The sequence below is a fragment of the Eleutherodactylus coqui genome, chromosome 10, assembly GCF_035609145.1.
Source record: "Eleutherodactylus coqui strain aEleCoq1 chromosome 10, aEleCoq1.hap1, whole genome shotgun sequence".
In the NCBI taxonomy this organism is placed as follows: Eukaryota; Metazoa; Chordata; class Amphibia; order Anura; family Eleutherodactylidae; genus Eleutherodactylus; species Eleutherodactylus coqui.
This window is the reverse complement of record NC_089846.1, coordinates 57027115-57047398: the sequence shown is the minus strand read 5'-3', so window position 1 is coordinate 57047398 and position 20284 is coordinate 57027115. Positions and strand designations below refer to the sequence as shown.

The window sequence follows — 20284 nt, the reverse complement described above, 5'->3', positions numbered from 1 at the left end:
TCTAGTACCCTGTTGTACCGCCTGTAGCTTGGATACAAGATGTGATACGGGGTGCATGAAGGGCTCTAGTACCCTGTTGTACCGCCTCTAGCTTGGATACAAGATGTGATACAGGTGGGCATGGAGGTTCTAGTACCCTGTTGTGCCGCCTCTAGCTCGGATGTAAGATGTGATACAGGCGGGCATGGGGGCTCTAGTACCCTGTTGGGCTGCCTCTATCTTGGATATAAGATGTGATACAGGCGGGCATGGGGGCTCTAGTACCCTGTTGGGCTGCCTCTATCTTGGATATAAGATGTGATACAGGCGGGCATGGGGGCTCTAGTACCCTGTTGGGCTGCCTCTATCTTGGATATAAGATGTGATACAGGCGGGCATGGGGGCTCTAGTACGCTGTTGAACTGCCTCTAGCTTGGATACAAGATGCGATACGGGGGGTGGGGGGCATGGAGGCTCTAGTACCCTGTTGTACCACCTCTAGCTTGGATGTACGATGTGATACAGGCAGGCATGGAGGCTCTAGTACCCTGTTGGGCTGCCTCTATCTTGGATATAAGATGTGATACAGTTGGGCACAGAGTCTCTAATACCCCATTGTACCGCCTCTAGCTTGTATGTAAGATTTGACACAGGTGGACATGGAGACATACAGGTTTTGTATGGTATTCTGCAGCATATCTCGGCAAACTTGCTGTAACTGAGCCTCTAGATCCTACAAACTCATAGGTTGTAGAAGCTGGTGTCCCAAATGGTCCCATACATGTTCTATTGGTGATAAATCTGGTGACTGGGCATCCACAGAAGTGTGAGACCAAATGTCCTTCAGCCAAGTGCCTGGAAACGGTTCCAACAGACGCAGGAGTCTGTATCAACGATGCCACCTGTCTTTGGATAGCGGACAATGTAACAGTTGGAGCTGCTTGTGCTGTTTGACAATCAGAAGATCCTCTCTATTGTTGGTCTGTCGAGAGCATCCTGAGCCCGGTCACCTTGTATGCCCTCACACATCTATTGGTCCCAACACCTCCTAACAGTCTGGTCAGAACGGCCCAAGTGGCAGGAATTCAACGATACGACCATCCAGCTTCTCCCATCCCAGTAATGCGCCCCTCTCAGACTCTGGTAACGGGGTGACATCTCTTCTCTGCGTCGTAGAGGCGTCTAGTGGCCAACAAGCTCTGCACAAGCGGAAGAAGAGGTCACTACACACAAGGAGCCTCTGTTTTCCATAGATTGCGACAAGTTTAAGATTAGTAGTGGAAGCCCTGGCCTGGCCAGAATGTTCTGGTCTGAGAATGTGGCCGAGCGGTTTAGCCCTTGGATTGATCTTTTATGACATCTAGATAGAGCATGCCCCATAGCCGTATCACATGTAATAAGTAGCTGTGGCATTAGGCTGTGACTGTCAGTGGTGCGTGAAAAAAAAGCAACAAAAAAAAGTTGCAAGTGTCCTTCCGGCGACAGCAGAACTTCGGTGATTTTATCATAAGACTGCGGGCAGGCTCACAGGAGCGTGTGGGAAGACGCACTGTGGGTGCACCGCCATGTCATTGAGGTCTCTCTCACACAGCGAGTCGGAAAATACCGCGATTTTTATCAGCGTTTTCTAATTCAGGTTTCTGCGTTCTACAGCGTTTTTTTAACAGACCCCATCATTCTGATGGGTGATGAGGTGCATTAACAAGTGCGAAATCATGCCAAAATAGAGCAGACAGCCCTTGAAAATCGCAGTGTTAGAAAATGCTGCGTTCGAGTGCAGTTGAGGCGCCAGTGAACTCAATGGGAGCGTTGTACTGCGATTAGCGTGGCATTCAAACTGCCGTGGTAATCACGGTAAAAAGCGCACGTGTGAGAGCGGCCTTGGAGGCGTTTTTACCACATATTTCACACATAAATTGCCCATGGAAATTAATGGGGTGCGTAAAAAATGCAGTAAATACACAATTGCGCACGCAATATGGAGGAAGGAAAAACGTTGTGACATCATCAGCTTGCTTGTCTGCGGTTTTACTGCGCAAAAATATGCAGTAAACACGCAGCCCTGAACCCGGTAAACGCTGCGTAAACACACACTTTTGCATACGGTCGTGTGAGAGCGGCCTAAGGCTTCATCGTCACTGTGTTTCACTATGTTGTGGGATTCTGTCATAGGTGCCAAAACTCAGTCACTGTCATTAGTTGCTATGGTAACCGTTTTACGAGCGTCTCTGCTATATTTGGCGCATAGAATAGAGCGATTGAAAGGGGTCATGTGCGGTGGTAAACAAATCGCAGAACGTCCTGTCTTTCAGCGCGCTCCCACACTGCATCTCCCGTTGTTTTCTATGGGGGCAGAGGTTGTAAGGCGAGGTTTCCGCATTGAAGGCAGTGGGAGAAACTCCGCAATCCTCCGCCGAGCGCAATTCTCACACGAGTTTTGTGTGTTGCAAGACACGCGAATACGAACTGCATTCTTTTGAATGGAGTTATTCACATGAATGAAACAAAAAAAAATAATAAAATCTCTGCATGTCCTATTTTTTGGCAGAACGCCTCGCCCGTTGTTTTTGATGGAACCTTTAAAAACATTGCGTGAAAATTATGCACGCGAGTGCGATGTGATGTTTGATGGGAAACGCTTGCGATCCTCCACTCGCCCAAGAAACACGCCCCTAAAAAAATGTCTTGCATCCGCGTGTAAAACGCACAGTGGTAAGCACGATATTGGGGAAATTTCCTATGTTTAGGCGCCTGAAGGCCGCAACCCCCCGCCCCCAAAACGCTCATGTATATGATACCATTCAAAAGTATAGGGCCATATTGTTTTGAGATGTGTGAGTTTTGCAACGCACAAATCTCGTCCGTGTGAAATTGGCCCAAGGGCTCCTTCACACAGGTGTATTTGCAAGTGCGATACGCAAAGAATCAAACCCATTGTTTGTTCACATTTCCGTTTTTTTCGTGCGCATTTCAATTAGCAAAAAAAAAATGCAGCGTGATCTACTTTTTTTGCGCCTGAAAGGTCCCCACAGAAATCAATGGGGGTGCAATACACAAGGAGATGCGTAATACGCTGCGGAATTCTGCTGGAAGAAGAGCACATCTGGAACTCGTAAGCCATTTTAAATGGTGCGTCCATTTTATATGGCCTGCGGTGAAAAAAGGGCGGTAAAATACGTTGTTATACATGCAAAAAAAGCATTAATTGCTTCACAAACACGCAGCACTGAGGCGCACAGATGTGAATACGGCCATGTAAAATGGCGCAGGCAGATTTCCTGTGGATTTTTTCGTAGCAGAAAAATCATTTGTAAATCTGCATTAAAAGGTGTGTATTTTAGCGCGGCCTTGTGCAGACACCTCAACCGGAGGGAGGAAATAAGCGGCGCATGCGCATCAAAATCCACACTTTTCAGAATAACTTCTCAGCAAATCCGTCCAACGTACGGACATGCGATATTTATGACCCTCACAAACAGCTGCATTTCAAGGTGAATTTGACGCCCTTTTTCGTAAGCAAAACCACCGCATCACATCAATGGGAAGATATACAGAGCAAGGACGGAAAATCTTCGCTACTGACACAACATGGCACCGATCAGCCACCCGCGAATCGTAATAAGGCTGCAACACAATTTTACCTGTTCTCTATTGGGGATAATACAAAGCTCCAGGCTGTTAAAAATCCGGCGAGGACGACTGCGCCTTTGTTCTTCTCCCATAGAGAACAAGCGAAGCAAGACAGTGAATTTATCGCGTCGTCTGCGGAACAAATATTCTGTGTTATCCCCCACTAAATGGTTACATCATACAAATAGTAAACCATGTCAGATAACGTCATTGCATGACAGATACAGACTGTTACTACAGCTCAGCTGCCAGCATAGGAGAACATGCAAAACCAATGGCGGGCTATAATAATGTTATATCCCGGGGAAAGAGATAAATCAGTGGCGTCTAACATAGTTCTGAAGCCAACCTACCCTATATGAGGACCGGAGCAAGACGGGGGAATAAACCGGCAGTAATAACGTCCGGTTGCTAAGCAACCTAGCGATACCGGAGAAGAACTACGGAAGCCAAGGCAGCACAAATCCAGTGACGCAGGAAAACGCGAGAAACGCGCATGCGCAGGGAGAACGTTACCGTGAGAAGAGGCGGGAAATAGTGTGTGGAGGGGCGAGCAGAGGGACGTTGAGCTGGGACAGCGAGTAATAGGAAGGCCACAAATATGTGTAATATCTGGGGTGAGAATATGTGCAGGCTAGTAGTTGGTGAATAATGATCTAATACAGGGGTTATATGGAGGTAATACAAGGGGCTCCAAGTTCAGCACCGCCTCTATTAGGGCTCCTTCACACAAGGGGCGATCACGATTTTCTCATGAGAAAGACAATAGGACTATCTAATGTGAAAATCGTAAGCGTGCGCGGTGATGCAATAAAAAGGAGGCTTCACAGAGAAACACGGGCGATTAAAAAAAATATAGCAAAACGCAGAAAAATAGGACATGCCGCCATTTTTTTTCCACTCCACATGCCATGAGGGAAAACATCGCAAATAGGAATGAAACCATTGAAAACGGGTTTCAGAATTATGCATTTTCACTCCGCACGAAAATCGCACAATTTTATCCCAAGTGTAAAGGCCCTCTCGGGGTTCCTGCACACTTGCGATCGCAATATCGCTGCGTTTTTTTTAACTTGTGCGAGTTTGTGCGATGCGTTTTTAACATTAAAAAGTCCTATTGGCATTCGTGTAAAAAAAAATAAAAATGCAGCGATATCGCGATCGCAAGTGTGAAGGCGCCTGATTTCAATGGGTTCCTTCACATTTCCATATTTTCCTTGTGCATTTTGGTTCCGCCAAAAACGGACCGCGCTCTATTGTTCTGCCTATTTGTGCATCAAAGGTCCCCATAAAGGTCAGTTGGGTGTGCGCAAATGTGTACGTGAAACACTGCCTAATTCCGCTGGAAAAAGAACACATCTACAACTAATTAGCTATTTCAATCGGTACATCTTTGTCGCGCGCAAATGAACATGTCCTGCGAGCACTACACAAATACGCAGCGTTCAGGCGCGCGCAAATACACTGACGCCCGAGTGAAGCCGGCCTTACAGCGTCTATACCCAGGATGAGTGACTGGGGATGATGGTTCACTACACCTAATCGCCCATGGTGGACACCCTCGTCGTGGGGGTCCTGACCTGGGAGCCCCCTGTAATACCTCAGGACTTCTGAGCACAATGCAAGGAAAGGAGCTTCTTCACCGCCGCGGACTAGCGTGAATTCTACCATGTAACCCCTTCACCATTCCAAGGCCGGGCTCGCACGAGCGTGTGGTGAAACACCGTGTATTACACTACGTTTTACCGCTGTGCGAGTTGGCGTATCGCTGCGGTTTATGACTGCGCATATCAGCGTATCTCACGCAATTTGGTTTTTTAGCTTCCCACTTTGTCGTATAGCAACACTGCACATATGCAGTATAATTGCATATCTACAGCGTTTATTACGCACCCATAGAGAACAATAGGGATTAGAGGTGAATGAGCACCCAAATGCTCGGGTCCGCGTTATTCGAGTCGAGCTTTTCGTAAAATTGGAGGGCTCTACTCGAGTAACGAACCCAACTGACTACAATGGGAGACTCGAGCATTTTTGTATGTGGGACGCCGGGTGCTGAGCTTTTTTTTTTTTCCCTAGGCTCGTCTGCCCGTCCGTCTCTCCCTCTCTCCAAAAAATTTGCCATTGACGCGCGTGCTGCGTCACAGCGGGGAGGAGCCAAAAACTGGGGCGGGGTCGAACACGGCTGGATGCTCGCTCGTGTAGTGAACACCATCGAATACGCTAATGCTCGAACGAGCATCAAGCTCGGCAGAGTACGTTCGCTCAACTCTAATAGGGGTCTATCGCGGTAAAATAGAACATGCAGTATTTTTTATGCGCGCATTATAATATACACAAGTGTGAATGGAACGATGAACATCAATGTACTTCCATTCACCGCATATTATGCGCACGTAATACACAATGAAATTACATGTGTGTGAGCTAGGCGTAAGGCCGGGAACACGCTTGTGTATTTTGGCTCCATGTTTGTGTCCGTAATACGGAAGTGCGCCCTGGCCTGGCCGCGGGTCTCCTGACCTGAACGACCATTATACATTCCTATGCTCATTGTGGGTCAGGTGACCCGCGGCCAGACCAGGACGCACTTCTGTATTACGGAGCCAAAATACACAAGTGTGTTCCCGGCTTTAGGCTAACCTTACACGGGCGAGGGCAATATTGGGCCATGAATCCCACCCCAATATCGCCCTCGCCATCCATGTGAAATCGCCGAGGATGTGAGGTGTTTTCATTGGCCGGCATGGCTGGCAGCGGCGGTCCGCCGAGCTTCTCCCATTGTTTTAATTGGGAGACCTCGCATCGTGTGCACCTGGCACGTGGCGTGATGCTACCGTACAACGGGTATCATTGAAAACAATGGGCGCTGCGCTGCAAGAGCATGCACAAGATAGGACATGCCGCGGTTTGATTCCTGCATCGTGGTGTCATGCGGGAGAAAAATCGCTCATGTGTACGACCCCCGCATTCAAAACATTGGGGTTCATATTTAAAATGTGCATGAATTGTGTGTCTCGCAACGCACAAATTTTGCACTATTTTCTCGCCCGTGTGAAGCCGCACTAAAACACAACTCACAATGGGGCATATGCAATTTTAGGCCACCTGCACATGGGTGGATTTGCATTACGGAATTCTGGATTCTGCAGCAAAAGCCACCCCATAGCATGCTATGGAAAAGCGCAACTTCCTAGGCTCGAGCAGAAATCGATTTGTGAGCTAACTGAGGAAGAGGCTTTGTGCCTTGAAACATGTTTTATTGATGGTACTTCACATCACGAAAAAAAGAATCATTGACTTGTGAGGAACTGTTTTTTTCCTGGTAGGTTACGCCGTGCACCAGGCTTCTTTTCCTCAGTTGTCTTAACCCCAATCTTAGGGCGGAGTCACACGACTGTATGCGTTTTTCATTCTCTCGTCTGTGCCGTAAGTTTGCATGAATGGACGATTTTTTATTAGTTTTTTTTCTCTGCATGCAGAATCTGACCCGTTCACGTGAGCCCAGCCTTAGAATAAGCCAACAATTAAGGAGGGGAGGGAGAAGAGCAAACGAGCTTGACAAGTGAAGAAAAACACATTTTTCTGTGATAAGATAAATTACAAAGTTTCTTATATTTGACCAAACTATTGATTTAGGCCTCCTCCACACGGGCAACAAAGTCACACGATTTTGTAGCGGTCCTGCAAATCGCATGTCTGAGAAGCCCATGCTTATCTATGGGTTACTTCACACATGTGGCATTCTGTAGCATGCAACCTCTCGGGTCCGGCGATTTGCCCACGACACTGAGGTTTTGTAGCCTATGTTTCCCTATGGAGCCTTCCTCTCTGTTGCATCGCATGAAAACATGATTTTCGTGCAGTGCGATGCTACTTTGATAGTAGGAAATCACTAGTAGTAGTAAAAGCCCTAGATGCAGAAAAAAACAAACCCATATATGTACATCACCTTAGAAGCGCTGTTAGCTCGGCCGCATCTTCTTCCCTGGCACTATTCTCCATCTCTTCTGGCCGGGGTTTTGAAAATCCCCGTCTCCTGGAAGCGCTGGCTGTGATTGTCTGACGCTTAGCCAATCAGCCAGCGCTTCCAGAAGGTAGGGATTTTCAATCCTCGGCCAGAAGAGATGAAGACGACAAGTGCAGGGGACCCAGGGAGAAGCTGCAGCGGAGCTCCATACAGCGCTTTTAGGTAATGTATGCTTTTTTCTTTTTTTCTGCAGTTAGAGTATATTTTCGGGGTAGGGCTTATATTTTAAGGCGCCCCCTCCCCCCAAAAAAATCCTTGCATGGGTGCTGCAAAATCTCAGTATTGCCACGGGAAAACACAGCAATATTGCACGGACCAGTAATGCGATATCGCTGCGATTTTCTTGTGGTGATGCCATGTCGCCCGTGTGATGGAGGCCTTAGGCCTCACGTCCACGGGGGAAATCAGGCCCGCTACGGATTCTCCATAAGCGCTGAAAAGAAGAATAAATAAGAATTAACTTACCCCCAGCGGACCGGGAAGGTCTTCTCTTCTTCACGGCCGGATCTTATTTCTTCGGCCGGCGGATGTACTCGGCACGGCGGCGGCGTGCCGCGCGCATGCGCCGGGCACATCCGCCGGGCCGAAGCAAGGAGATCCGGCCGTGAAGAAGAGAAGACCTGCCCGATCCGCTGCGGGTAAGTTATTCTTATTTTAGGTCTCCCGCGGATCCGGACGGCTTCCATAGGCTTCAATAGAAGCCTGCAGTGGGAGACCCGCACGAAAATGGAGCATGTCACGTTTTTTCATGCTCCATTTTTTTTTAAATTCACTTTTATTGACCATCCGCGGGTATTTATCTACCCGCGGGTGGTTAATGCATCCCTATGGGATGCGGATCCGCATGCGGGTGATCCGCTGCGGATTTTAAATCATATTTTGCCCGTGGACATGAGGCCTTAAGCTGTATTCGCCAAGGTGATTTTCCCATGCTAGTTCTTTCCAATTCTGAGATAGACAGAACTTGCATGGGAAAACAACTTCAAAATTACTGCTTGTTCTATTTTTGTGCAGTTCTTGTTTAAGACTGGCTAACTTCATAGGCCTGGTGACAGAATCCCTTTAAATGGCTTATAATTGTAAGTTTTTCTTGATAGACTTGATACAGTATCTGATTTGTGGGTATCATTACACATTTTTTCAATTCCCAGCATTTGTCTGATGCAAACCTGTCAAGTCACCCACATTTCCTGGGAGACACGCAGTTTAGGGTCCCCTCCCACAGTGACCTGGTTTACTACCTTACTCGTTAAGCTGTCAGATTTTTTAGAACGTACTATACTCCGCTCTCTGTCATCCATGCTGGCTGCTTTACTCACTGTCCCTTGGGTCCTCAGTCCACTTTCTGGTGTGGTCACGTGATCTGATCATGTGACCATTGCCGATTGGCTGCAGTGGTCAAGATTATGCGACTGACTGCCAAGTGGAGTGCAGAGACTGTTGGGCCACAAAAAGGAGATATTATTACTGAGGGGGAGCCTAAATACTGGGGAAGGGGGATGAAAAAGAGGAACCTAACAACTAGGGGAGTTAGAAAAAAGGGGTGCCTAACTACTGCAGGAGCAGAAAAAGGGGTGCCCAACTACTGCTGAGGCAAAAAAGTGGATCCTAACCACCACGAAGGACAGAAAAGGTGGATCCTGATTACTGTGGAGGCCACAAACGGGAAATTATTATTTTATGGAGGGCACACTGTGGGAAATGTTTCTACGTGGGGGGCACTGAAGGTAGTATGATGGGGAAAATGTGTAGAAATGAGTTTTGGCTGAAAGAAGTCCTCACGACGGTCTGGGCCCAAATAGAGAAGAAAAGAAGTATAATTTACTTAGAGCACAGTGTAGTATAATTAATTTTTTTCTGATGCACAGTGTAGTATTTATTTCTGAGGGCACAGTGCATGCTAATGTCTTTTTTGGGGAACAGCGTAGTTAAGTTATTTGTGGGGCACAGTGTGGATTATAATTTATCTCTAGGTTATAGTGAGCAGCACTATTTTCAGATAACACTGTGAGATGCTATTATTTTCAGAGGAGCCAAACTTTGCAGAGGCAAGAATCAGCTGGAAGAACTCATGAAGGTCTGGGACAGTTAAAGAAGAAAAGGAGTCCAGGGAACGTCACCCGTGAGTCACTCAGTGTCATTGTGTATTTTGTCTCTGACTGTTACATCAGTATTGTGTTCACATATAAGATCTGCAGCATTCTAGTTTGCTATGCTACACCTCTCAGCATGTCCTTATGTTAAGGTCACACGGAGAGTTGTAGTTTCACATAGTAATAATGTCTGTAACACATGATGGGTTGCCAATAATGCTTTGGTGTACTAAATATATAAAAGCATTATTGGCAAACCAAGTATGCAACAGGACTTGACAGCACTGTCTTTCTTTCTCTTATATACTTGCTCTAGCTCTCTCCTGCTCAAGGTTAGTCACAGCCTCTAAATAAGCCACATCCTCTTAGTTAACCCCTTAGACTACCCTTTTCCAGGACAGTGATTTGTTTTTTCAACCCTGCTTTCAAAAAATTAAAACTTTTTTTTTTATCCATATGAGGGCTTATCTTTTGTGGGCCGAAATGTGTTATTTCAACAAACGCTCCATTCAGTCTTTTCCTTACTGTGGGGGTTGCAGTAACCCCATAGTGAGGAGGATGGGACATGGGACTCTCGATAGCAGGATTGGCAGTGGTCTCAGCAGAGACCCCCACCAATCAGCAAGTTATCCCCTATTCTATGCACGTTATTCCTTATCTAATCTTTGTACAACCCCTTTAAGCACTGTCACAGCCATGGCTTTTATAGGCATCTATGCATGGCAGCCCTGGGAGCCTACACAGGGCCCTGGACAACCATACCAACCCATCAGAAATCTGTGATATTGTCGTGGGAGAGGCAATGGGGTGCCATTTCCTTTGGCTAGCTGTAGTGAGGTTCGATTGTGACATCTGATTGGGTCAAGGGCTGCAATCGGAGCTAGTACAACAAGGCCGACCACTGTTAGCTGTTGAAGACAGTTGAGGCCCACCAGGTATGAAGTGGGCTCAACTGCCAATCCTGCTCCATAAAACCCCCACGCCGTGTATATATATGTATTATATATTATGTATGGCGGTTGTGAAAAGGTTAAAAAAAAGAAAGAAAATCACTTTTTTTTTTACATGCATTTATTAGGGACAAAGAACGGCAATAAAAATTGTGTGACAAATAAAAGATCATCCAACCAAGATTTAAAAACTAGAACTTTTTTGTCTTGACCTATTCTTTCTTCGTGTTTGGAAACAGTTACAGGTGGAGCTGTTGTAAAGTCACAAAACCGAGAAGTCAATTTAAAAAGGTCCAAATAGCTTCTGCTTGGCTGTTGTGGAACAAAGTTTGAGTCATTTGGGTTATCTGTCTCAGGAGTAGATTCACTGTAGAGCAGCACATTCATCACCATTTGGTGTAGTGGTGCTACCTCTTCAAAACAAAATCATCTGAAGCTTGGACTCGTCCCATTTTCATGTGAGGTCTCCATTTCCAAAGCGATACAAAGTATGCTTGTTGGTGATGGATTACTAATAGGTGTTGGCTCAACAGGAGAAGACAGAAATCTAATTTGTTGATACCAGGCGTGAATGGTCCATCCAGACCATCAGATCTTTCATAATGAGAATTGAATTTGACAGCGTGTAGTCCGTCTGTGTTCCGATGTTGCAGAATCCAATTTTTGTCAATTCCAAATCATGAAGTGGATCTTCTTCTTCTTCATCATCTACCTCTTCGATTTTTACCGTTACATCAGTTGGGAGGGTTGGAACTGGGGTTGGAATGGTGGTTGGAATGGCCATGTCAAAACGCCTCTTCCGTTTTCTGACACGGTCTTTTTTCAGATTTTCTTCAATAATGCATTCTCCTTCGTTGACAATGGGAAAAATAGAGGGGACGGCATTAACTCGTAAAGTTCTTCCACAACAGTTGATAATGTACGAATCCGGAGTGAAGTGGCATGAGCACAGGCGGTATCTGTTTTTTTTGTTTTCATCCAGTATCTTCTGGGCCAAAGCATTTAGATCATTGAAGACTTGACCCGTCTGCTGCAGCCATAATTTTATTCTGGACAAATCCTTTGGAAAAGGGTGCAAAATGACATGTTCATTCTGGCCCTTTTTTCCAGTTTTGCTAACGCACTGGTTTACCAAACAACTAGGCATTGTTCTGGTTAAATTTGTCCTGTATGAAACAAACAAACAAAAAAAGGTATAAATAACGTTTCATATGCAAAAGAAAAAGGTTTTATCAGAATGAGGGTATTAGGAAATCTTAGACACTGTATTATGAACTTTTGAAATACAAAAAAATACTAAACTACTGCAAATCCCTAAATTTGGAATGTGTTTTTACAGGTGTGATCCATGTGAGAAAAAAAAATGTCCTATTCTTGCCCATCCTCATAGACAAGAATAACACATGTAATGTGGATGGTTCATGAACAACAGACAGCACACAGATGGGTATCCATGTACTTTCTGGTGTATTTTGTGCCCAATTTCCATGGGAGCAAATCTAACATAGCCACGTGAATGTGGTCTTATATCAGTGCTCTAAATATTCCATTAACTCTAGAGAAAAAAAAACGTTGTGTTAGGCCTCCTTCAAACGGGCGACAAAGTTGCTACAAATCGCATGTATGAGAAGCCCATGGTTTCCTATGGGTTCCTTCACACATGAGATGTTTTGTAGCATGCTACAAAACGACACACAAACCTCGCAGGTCCGGCGATATGCCCGCGACATGCGAGGTTTTGTAGCCCATGTTTCTCTATGGAGCCTTCCTCTCAGTTGCATCGCATAAAAACGTGGTTTGCATGCAATGCGATGCAACTTTGACAGTAGCAGATACTATAAATTTGCGTGATTTTGTAGTGTCACATGAGACTTTGCAGAGCTACAAAATCGTGGTATTGCTGCAAGAAAATCGCAGTGATATCGTATGGTGCAGCGATGAGATATCACTGCGATTTTGTTGCAGCAATGCGGTGTCTCCCGTGTGAAGGAGGCCTTATCCAGTGAGGCGAGTTGTGCAGCAGGTAAAGCAACTGCGGCATCCGTACCATTTTAATTAAATTCACCCTTTCTATAATCGACAGCGGGAGCTTACATGAGACCTCTTGCTTTTGCCTAAATTTAGCTAACAGTGGATCCAAGTTCATCCTCCCATACTCTAAGACATTCCACGACACCTCCACTGCCAAATATATGCTAGTGGGTTTGCATTGCATAGTAGTCCGTCCTCCATCTATCACCAGATCAGGTTCATCTACAGGCAATATTTCGGACTTAAAGGGGTTGTCCGGCCAGAAACATTGCATGTCATTACTTCTGTTTGCCCATTTCCATGCACTTTGTAATATACATTGTGCATGGAAAATGAAGCAAACAGAAGTTTTGGACTTACCTGAAGGGGTGCCCCCCCCTGTGTTGCTCCTCCGTCGTCCCTGGTTACCACAAGAATCTTCTCGTCTTCTTGTCGGGCCGCAGCAGCTGTCATCGGCGCGGGAACGAGCCTCTTCTCATCCGCGCATGCGCAGTTCTTCTCTCTGCAGCCAGGACTGATATACGATCTCCTTGTGCGCGGGGGGGGGGGGGGGGGGGGGATGGAAGAGCGAAGAGCAGAAACTAAGCTCCCGCCCCCTCTTTGCCTCCTCTCCACCCCTCTGCACTATTTTCAATCAGGAGAGGCGTGACAGGGGCGGGGCTAAGTCGAGCAAATTAGCTCCGTCCCCGTACCACCTCTCCTCATTGAAAATAGTGCAGGGGGGTGGAGAGGAGAGCTGCTGTGGCTCGACAAGAAGAAGAGAAGATTCTTGTCGTAACCAGGGACGACAGAGGAGCAACATGGGGGGGGGGGCACCCCGGGGGGGGGGGCACCCCTTCAGGTAAGTCCAAAACTTCTGTTTGCTTCATTTTCCATGCACAATGTATATTACAAAGTGCATGGAAATGGGCAAACAGAAGTAATGATATGCAATGTTTCTAGCCGGACAACCCCTTTAATCCAGTTAATCGTAAGCCCCGAATACTGCCCAAACTCTCCGATCAACTGCATTGCCATATCTAAAGATCCCTCAGCATCTCCCCAAAATAATAAGAAATCAACAGCATATAGGGCAACCTTCTCTTCCCTATCCCCCACAACACAGCATCCACAGTTTCAATTGTCAAGGCATAAGAAGCGGAAAGCGAGGACAGTCCTGTCGCGCCCCTCTATGCAAAGAAAAGTCTCAGACCACTCTCTGTTGACCTTGACACAGGCCTTCACGTCTGCATACAGAAGTTTTACAAATTGAATAAAGATTTGCCCGAATCCCATCTTGTCCAGTACTCCCCATATAAATGCCCATTCAACACTGGCGAACGCCTTACCTATGGATTTCTAAAATCATCCCATCTAATTTCAGCTGACAGAATACGTGAATAAGAATCATTGCCTTCTGGTTAAGGTGGTGTTCCCACCAAAGCAAGTTGTCCCCTATCCCCTTGATCGTGGGGTCCAACTGGCAGGGATACTTTTGACGATGCTTGACCTCACTTACATTTGTATATGTTTTTTTTGTGAAATAAAATAGCATAACAAGCTTTTCTGCCCTACCATAAATGTATGCTTGATGTATACATTTGCAGTCAATAGGAAACATTGAAGCATAAAGCTGTATAAATTTAAAAGGACACTAACTTTTCAGACAATGTCTGCTCATCTAATAGCTTGTGTTTATCTCAACAGTCTTTTAATATACTTTGTCAAAAACGTTTTTTGTTTTACCACTGTAAATCAAAGCTGAAGTGCATCCCCTCTGCAATCCACTGCTTGTCGTTAGGCATTTAGCTTCCTTAGCAAAAAGGATGTTAGAACCTTTTTCTTAGCTGTGTGGAAAGGGCTGCCTTTACTGGCATTCTAAACTCTCACAGCTCTCAGATCTGCAGTCAATGTCTGCATAATCTCTCATAATTACGTAACCTACTATGTGCACTTATCTTTAGGCCGTGTTCATACGGTTGATTTTCACACACAAATTCTGTCCAGTTCTTAGATTGACAGAACTTGCACAGCAAAAGAACCTATTCATTTGATTGGGTTAATTCACACAAACCAACAAACCATACTTCTTTCAAACCAACAGTCCGAGTTAGAAGAATAGCTGCTAATCTTATTTTTGTGCAAATCTTCTTCAAGAATCGACCATTATTTTCTACAGGAGTGGTAAAAAAATGCATCACAATCGTACACCATGCGATTTGCGTGTAATTTTCATGTGATTGATGTGTTCTCAAAAGGGTTGTACCAAGTTATATTGCAGGGATTAAAGGTTGTACGCAATATACCTCTATTTGGGATACCCCTGGTCGACGATATTAAATAAAGTGAAAGATTTTGAATACTGGAAGAACAGAGGTGTTACACGTATCTCTCAGATACTGTCAGGGGAAGTTATAAAGGCATTCGATCAACTACAAAGTGATTATGACTTACTGCACACACCGTTTTATAGGTACTTGCAGTTGAGACACACGTACCAGGCGGAGGAGAGCTCCAAGGAAATGAAGACTACAAATTTTACATTAGCCGACATTATAGGTACGGCATCCACTACAGCAGGGAAGATACCGCAGTTATACAATTATATACAAGGACACAAACCTACAGAATCAATCCTCGATTAGGAATAAATGGGAGGCTGATGTTGGTCCTCACATTGGGATGAAATCTTACAGATGACCCCTAAGTTGTCCCTAAGCGGATCACATAGACTGTCACAAACATATTTGATACAGAGTATATCATACTCCAGCCTTTTTTCAGGATATAGGGGTAAGGAATGGCCCTTTATGTGTTCGCTGTAAAACACAAGTAGCAGGACTGATACATATGATGTGACGTTGTCCAAAATTGAACCGATACTGGAGTGAGGTCCACTCTCTAATTAACACGGTATATAATATAAATCTGGAGTTTACTCCATTAGTATGTATCCTAGAATATATAACTGATTTACCAGTGGAGGAGCATGAACAACTAGCGGTAGCGAGACTCTTGTATACCGCAAGAACATTGATAGCGCTGCATTGGCTGGATGAGTTTTCCCCCTAAACCGACTCTTACCATGGAAAAAAGCGATATATGTTAAACGTAAAGCAGGACACAAATACAGTAACATACGGTCCTAATGGTTGGATGTATTTGGCTTGGCACAACTGAACTTGCAAATTAAGTAAACTTAATGTACAAGAGAAACGGTACGAAGGGTATATCCTACTGTCACAAGAGAGAACAAAGTAGTGACCCATGAAATAATCATAAGGCGTGTAAATATATGTAGTTGACAGTTTATAACCTTTGCTATTGTATTTCTACATTATATTGTGATATAACACAGCTATATATATATGATGGGTAAAGTACGGTATTCTCTGAGGTTTGGATGGAAGCTCACTGAAAGTGCAACTTACTATTCTCAAAGGGACAAAGTTAAAGAAAAATCCATGGATTACTTTTCCTGCTGTTTACTCAGAAAGCTGAACGGTCTATACATTGGATACGAAGATGAGAGAGACTCAGGGGGGGGGGGTGTACCAGTGTTTTATGTTTTTGTTAAATAAAAAAAAAAAGCAACAAAAATCTAAACAAAAAATATTCATTATAAAATAAAAACTATTGCAAATTACCCCTTATCCTATGGGTTGGGGATAATTTGCTGATTGGTGGCGGTTTCGCTGCTGAGCCCGCCATCAATCTTGAGAACAGAGATCCTCCGTCCTCCTCACTATGGGGTTAAAGGGGTTGTCCCGCGGCAGCAAGTGGGTCTATACACTTCTGTATGGCCATAATAATGCACTTTGTAATGTACATTGTGCATTAATTATGAGCCATACAGAAGTTATAAAAAGTTTTATACTTACCTGCTCCGTTGCTGGCGTCCTCGTCTCCATGGTGCCGACTAATTTTCGGCCTCCGATGGCCAAATTAGCCGCGCTTGCGCAGTCCGGGTCTTCTCCTGTTCTCTATGGGGCTCCGTGTAGCTCCGCCCCGTCACATGCCGATTCCAGCCAATCAGGAGGCTGGAATCGGCAATGGACCGCACAGAAGAGCTGCGGTCCACGGAGGAAGAGGATCCCGGCGGCCATCTTCACCGGTAAGTATAGAAGTCACCGGAGCGCGGGGATTAAAGGGGTTGTCTCGCGAAAGCAAGTGGGGTTATACACTTCCGTATGGCCATATTAATGCACTTTGTAATATACATCGTGCATTAAATATGAGCCATACAGAAGTTATTCCACTTACCTGCTCCGTTGCTAGCGTCCTCGTCTCCATGGTTCCGTCTAAATTCGCTGGCAGCTTGCTTTTTTAGACGCGCTTGCGCAGTCCGGTCTTCTCCATTCAGCACGAGCCGCTTCAGTGTGCTCCCCGCTACAGCTCTTCTGCGCATGCGCAGACGAGCTGTCACTGCTCGGGAGCGCGCTGCAGCGGCCATTCTGTACCTTCCTCTGTTAGAGGAAGGTGCAGAAACTGGAGCTGCCCAGCGGAGAAGCCCAGCCCAGCCCAGCAGCCCCGAGAAGCCTCCCAGGTAAGTGATTTGTCGGGGGGGGGGGGGGGGCTGCCGCTGCGCCGGGCTGCGCCGGGGGGGGGGCTGCCGCTGCGCCGGGGGGGGGGCTGCCGCTGCGCCGGGGGGGGGGGCTGCCGCTGCGCCGGGGGGGGGGGGCTGCCGCTGCGCCGGGGGGGGGGGGCTGCCGCTGCGCCGGGGGGGGGGGGCTGCCGCTGCGCCGGGGGGGGGGGCTGCCGCTGCGCCGGGCTGCGCCGGGGGGGGGGCTGTCGCTGCGCCGGGCTGCGCCGGGGGGGGGGGCTGTCGCTGTGATGGGGGAACTAGCGCTAGGCCGGGGGGGCTGTCGCTGCGATGGGGGGCTGTCGCTAGGCCGGGGGGGGCTGTCGCTGCGATGGGGGGGCTGTCGCTAGGCCGGGGGGGGCTGTCGCTGCGGTGGGGGGGCTGTCGCTAGGCCGGGGGGGGCTGTCGCTGCGATGGGGGGGCTGTCGCTAGGCCGGGGGGGGCTGCCGCTAGGCCGGGGGAACTAGCGCTGGGCTCCGGAACCTAGCGCTGGGCTCCGGGGCCTTCACCTGGGCTGAGGGTCTAGCGCTGGGGAGCCGGGGGCTAGCGCCGGTTACCTGCTGCCTGGCGGTGGGCGTCTGGTCGGCGGCTGCGATGCGTCCGGTTGCCATGGAGACACAGCTGGCGGCGTCTCGGGAGCGCGCACGTCGGGCTGCAGCGAGCGACGGGGAAAGAGCCGGCGGCCATCTTGAGGAAACTTTTATAAGTTGCTGAAACGCTGGAACGGTAAGTACGAACCAGCTAGAAATGTCATTTACAGGGGGGCTTAGTAATGTATGCTTAATGGGGGGGACTGGGCAAAAAAAAAATTTAACTGCTTCCTCGAGACATCTCCTTTAAGGTAAGCGCTCCGGTAAGCTTTCTTTAGGTCCCTGCATCGGGGTTGTCTCGCGCCGAACGGGGGGGGGGGGGGGGGGGGGGGGGGGGTTGAAAAAAAAAAAAAACCGTTTCGGCGCGGGACAACCCCTTTAACCCCACCACAGTGAGAAGAAGACTGAATCGTACAAGCATACTAGTGCTCCATTCACTGTCAATGGGACTGCTGAGATGCCAGAGGGGCACCTGCTCAGATATTTCAGTCAGCCCCATTGAAACGAGCTCAGCCAGTGTTCCATTCACAGTGATGTCACTGTGTGGAAAGAAGCAATTCCCCCCAAAGTGACAGTCAGGGCGTGAGACAGGAGTCCCATTTTGGAGTTCGGTGGAGGTCTCAGCAGTGAGACCCCAATGATCAGCAAGGTATCCCCTATCCGGTGGATAGGGATAGATTGCAATTTTGGTACAAACCATTTAATGCCGTATACTATGGTGACCACATGAAAAAAAAGATCCAGGAAGTGAGGAGCAGATTATTTTGTGTTTTTTTTAAATTGCAAGAAAATCTCATAGAAAATAGTCAAGTTTTTCACTGACCAAAAACGCTTTTGCCAATTTGAATACAGCCTCTGGATGCATACACAGGTAGCGGGTTTAGCACAGTTTTTAACGTAGATCTGCAGTAGAATTCACCCTTTTATTACAGGAGTAAAATCTGCTGCAGATCCAAATCAACATTTGCCCCAAATCTGCTCTGTGTGAACACATCCTTAGTCAAGACATAAATGCTAATGACCATCTACTCATAAATTATCCATGTGGGCACCAACGGGTGGCGCATCAGCGGAAGAAGGTAAAACCTAATTGATGGGAATCGCATGAAATGCAACCAGATGAAAACATCCAGACATTTTCAAAAATCTAAATATACAGCAAATTAGCCTCAGTTTGCTAGTTGTGATGAATAATTGTGCTTGACCTGATTTGTAGAACCCTTTTAGGAGCGTACACACTGACCTTATACACATGCATACATACATACATGTAAAAAATGATAAATACAAGCAAAACATCCACTCACCAGGAACATTCCGGAGATTTCAGAGTGCAAGGGTGTAAAGGACCTTTGATGATGTCACAGTCATATGATCAGGCATGGGCGGGGTTAAATGTTGGCGTGGCAGAGCTTTCTAACCGCCTCTAGATGTGTGGCAGATCACATGATCATGACAGTCCTCTATCCACTCATTGTAACTGTCTTCTGGGATCATTTGGGATCATTAGGCATCATAGCAGCCAATTATTTGACTTCTCTGACTTAAAAGTAAAGCAACACGTTTTATGTCGGCATCTTCCCAAGGCGGTTTCACACGGGTGACAAAATCGCACAATTTTCTGGTGACACCATAGTGCAAGAGAACACGTTTGTTAAACCCATGCTTTCCAATGGGTTCCTTCTAGAGATGAGCGAGCGTACTCGGATAAGCACTACTCGCTCGAGTAATTTGCTTTATCCGAGTATCGCTGTGCTCGTCCCTGAAGATTCGGGTGCCGACACGGAGCGGGGAGCTGCAGGGGAGAGCGGGGAGGAACGGAGGTAAGATCTTTCTCTCCCTCTCTCCCGCCCGCTCTCCCCTGCTCCCCGCTACGACTCACCTGTCAGCCGCAGCGGCACCCGAATCTTCAGACCCGAGCACAGCGATACTCTGATAAAGCAAATTACTCGAGCGAGTAGTGCTTTTCCGAGTACGCTCGCTCATCTCTAGTTCCTTCACTTTAGCAATGTTTTCACTGATGCGATGTTGCGAGAGAAAAAAAAAAATCGCAGCACGCTCTATCTTTCTGCGATGTGCTATTTTTTCTCTCCCATGTTTCCCTATGCAGCCTCCTTGTTTATCGCTTCACATGAACATGCGATTTTTGTGCGATGCATTTTTAACATTAGAAACTCCTATTGACTTTCACAATAAAAAATTGCGCAATTTTATTGCAGACGACAGTGATGCAAGATTATTCTCCAGAAAAAGCATCACTGGCACGATAAAATCACGTGTACAAAACTGCGATATCGCCACAATTTTCTCGTCCGTTTTTAAAGTATGAAAAAGGCCCAAGGGTATTTTTAAATGCGCAGATTTTGTTCAGGTTCTTTGATCCAGTTTCTGAAGCCAAAACATTAAAACATGCCTAATAA

General features: G+C 46.7%; 1 long non-coding RNA gene and 1 pseudogene across 1 annotated transcript; both read right to left on the bottom strand.

Moving 5' to 3' along the window:
- LOC136581054 (zinc finger protein 271-like) overlaps positions 1-20284 on the bottom strand; it is a 39446-nt pseudogene that overhangs the window by 7281 nt on the left and 11881 nt on the right.
- Positions 11510-19355, bottom strand: LOC136580467 (uncharacterized). Its single transcript, XR_010786957.1, has 2 exons — positions 19172-19355; positions 11510-11848 (listed from the first exon to the last, which is right to left on the bottom strand). It is a non-coding gene; the product is annotated as an uncharacterized lncRNA (long non-coding RNA).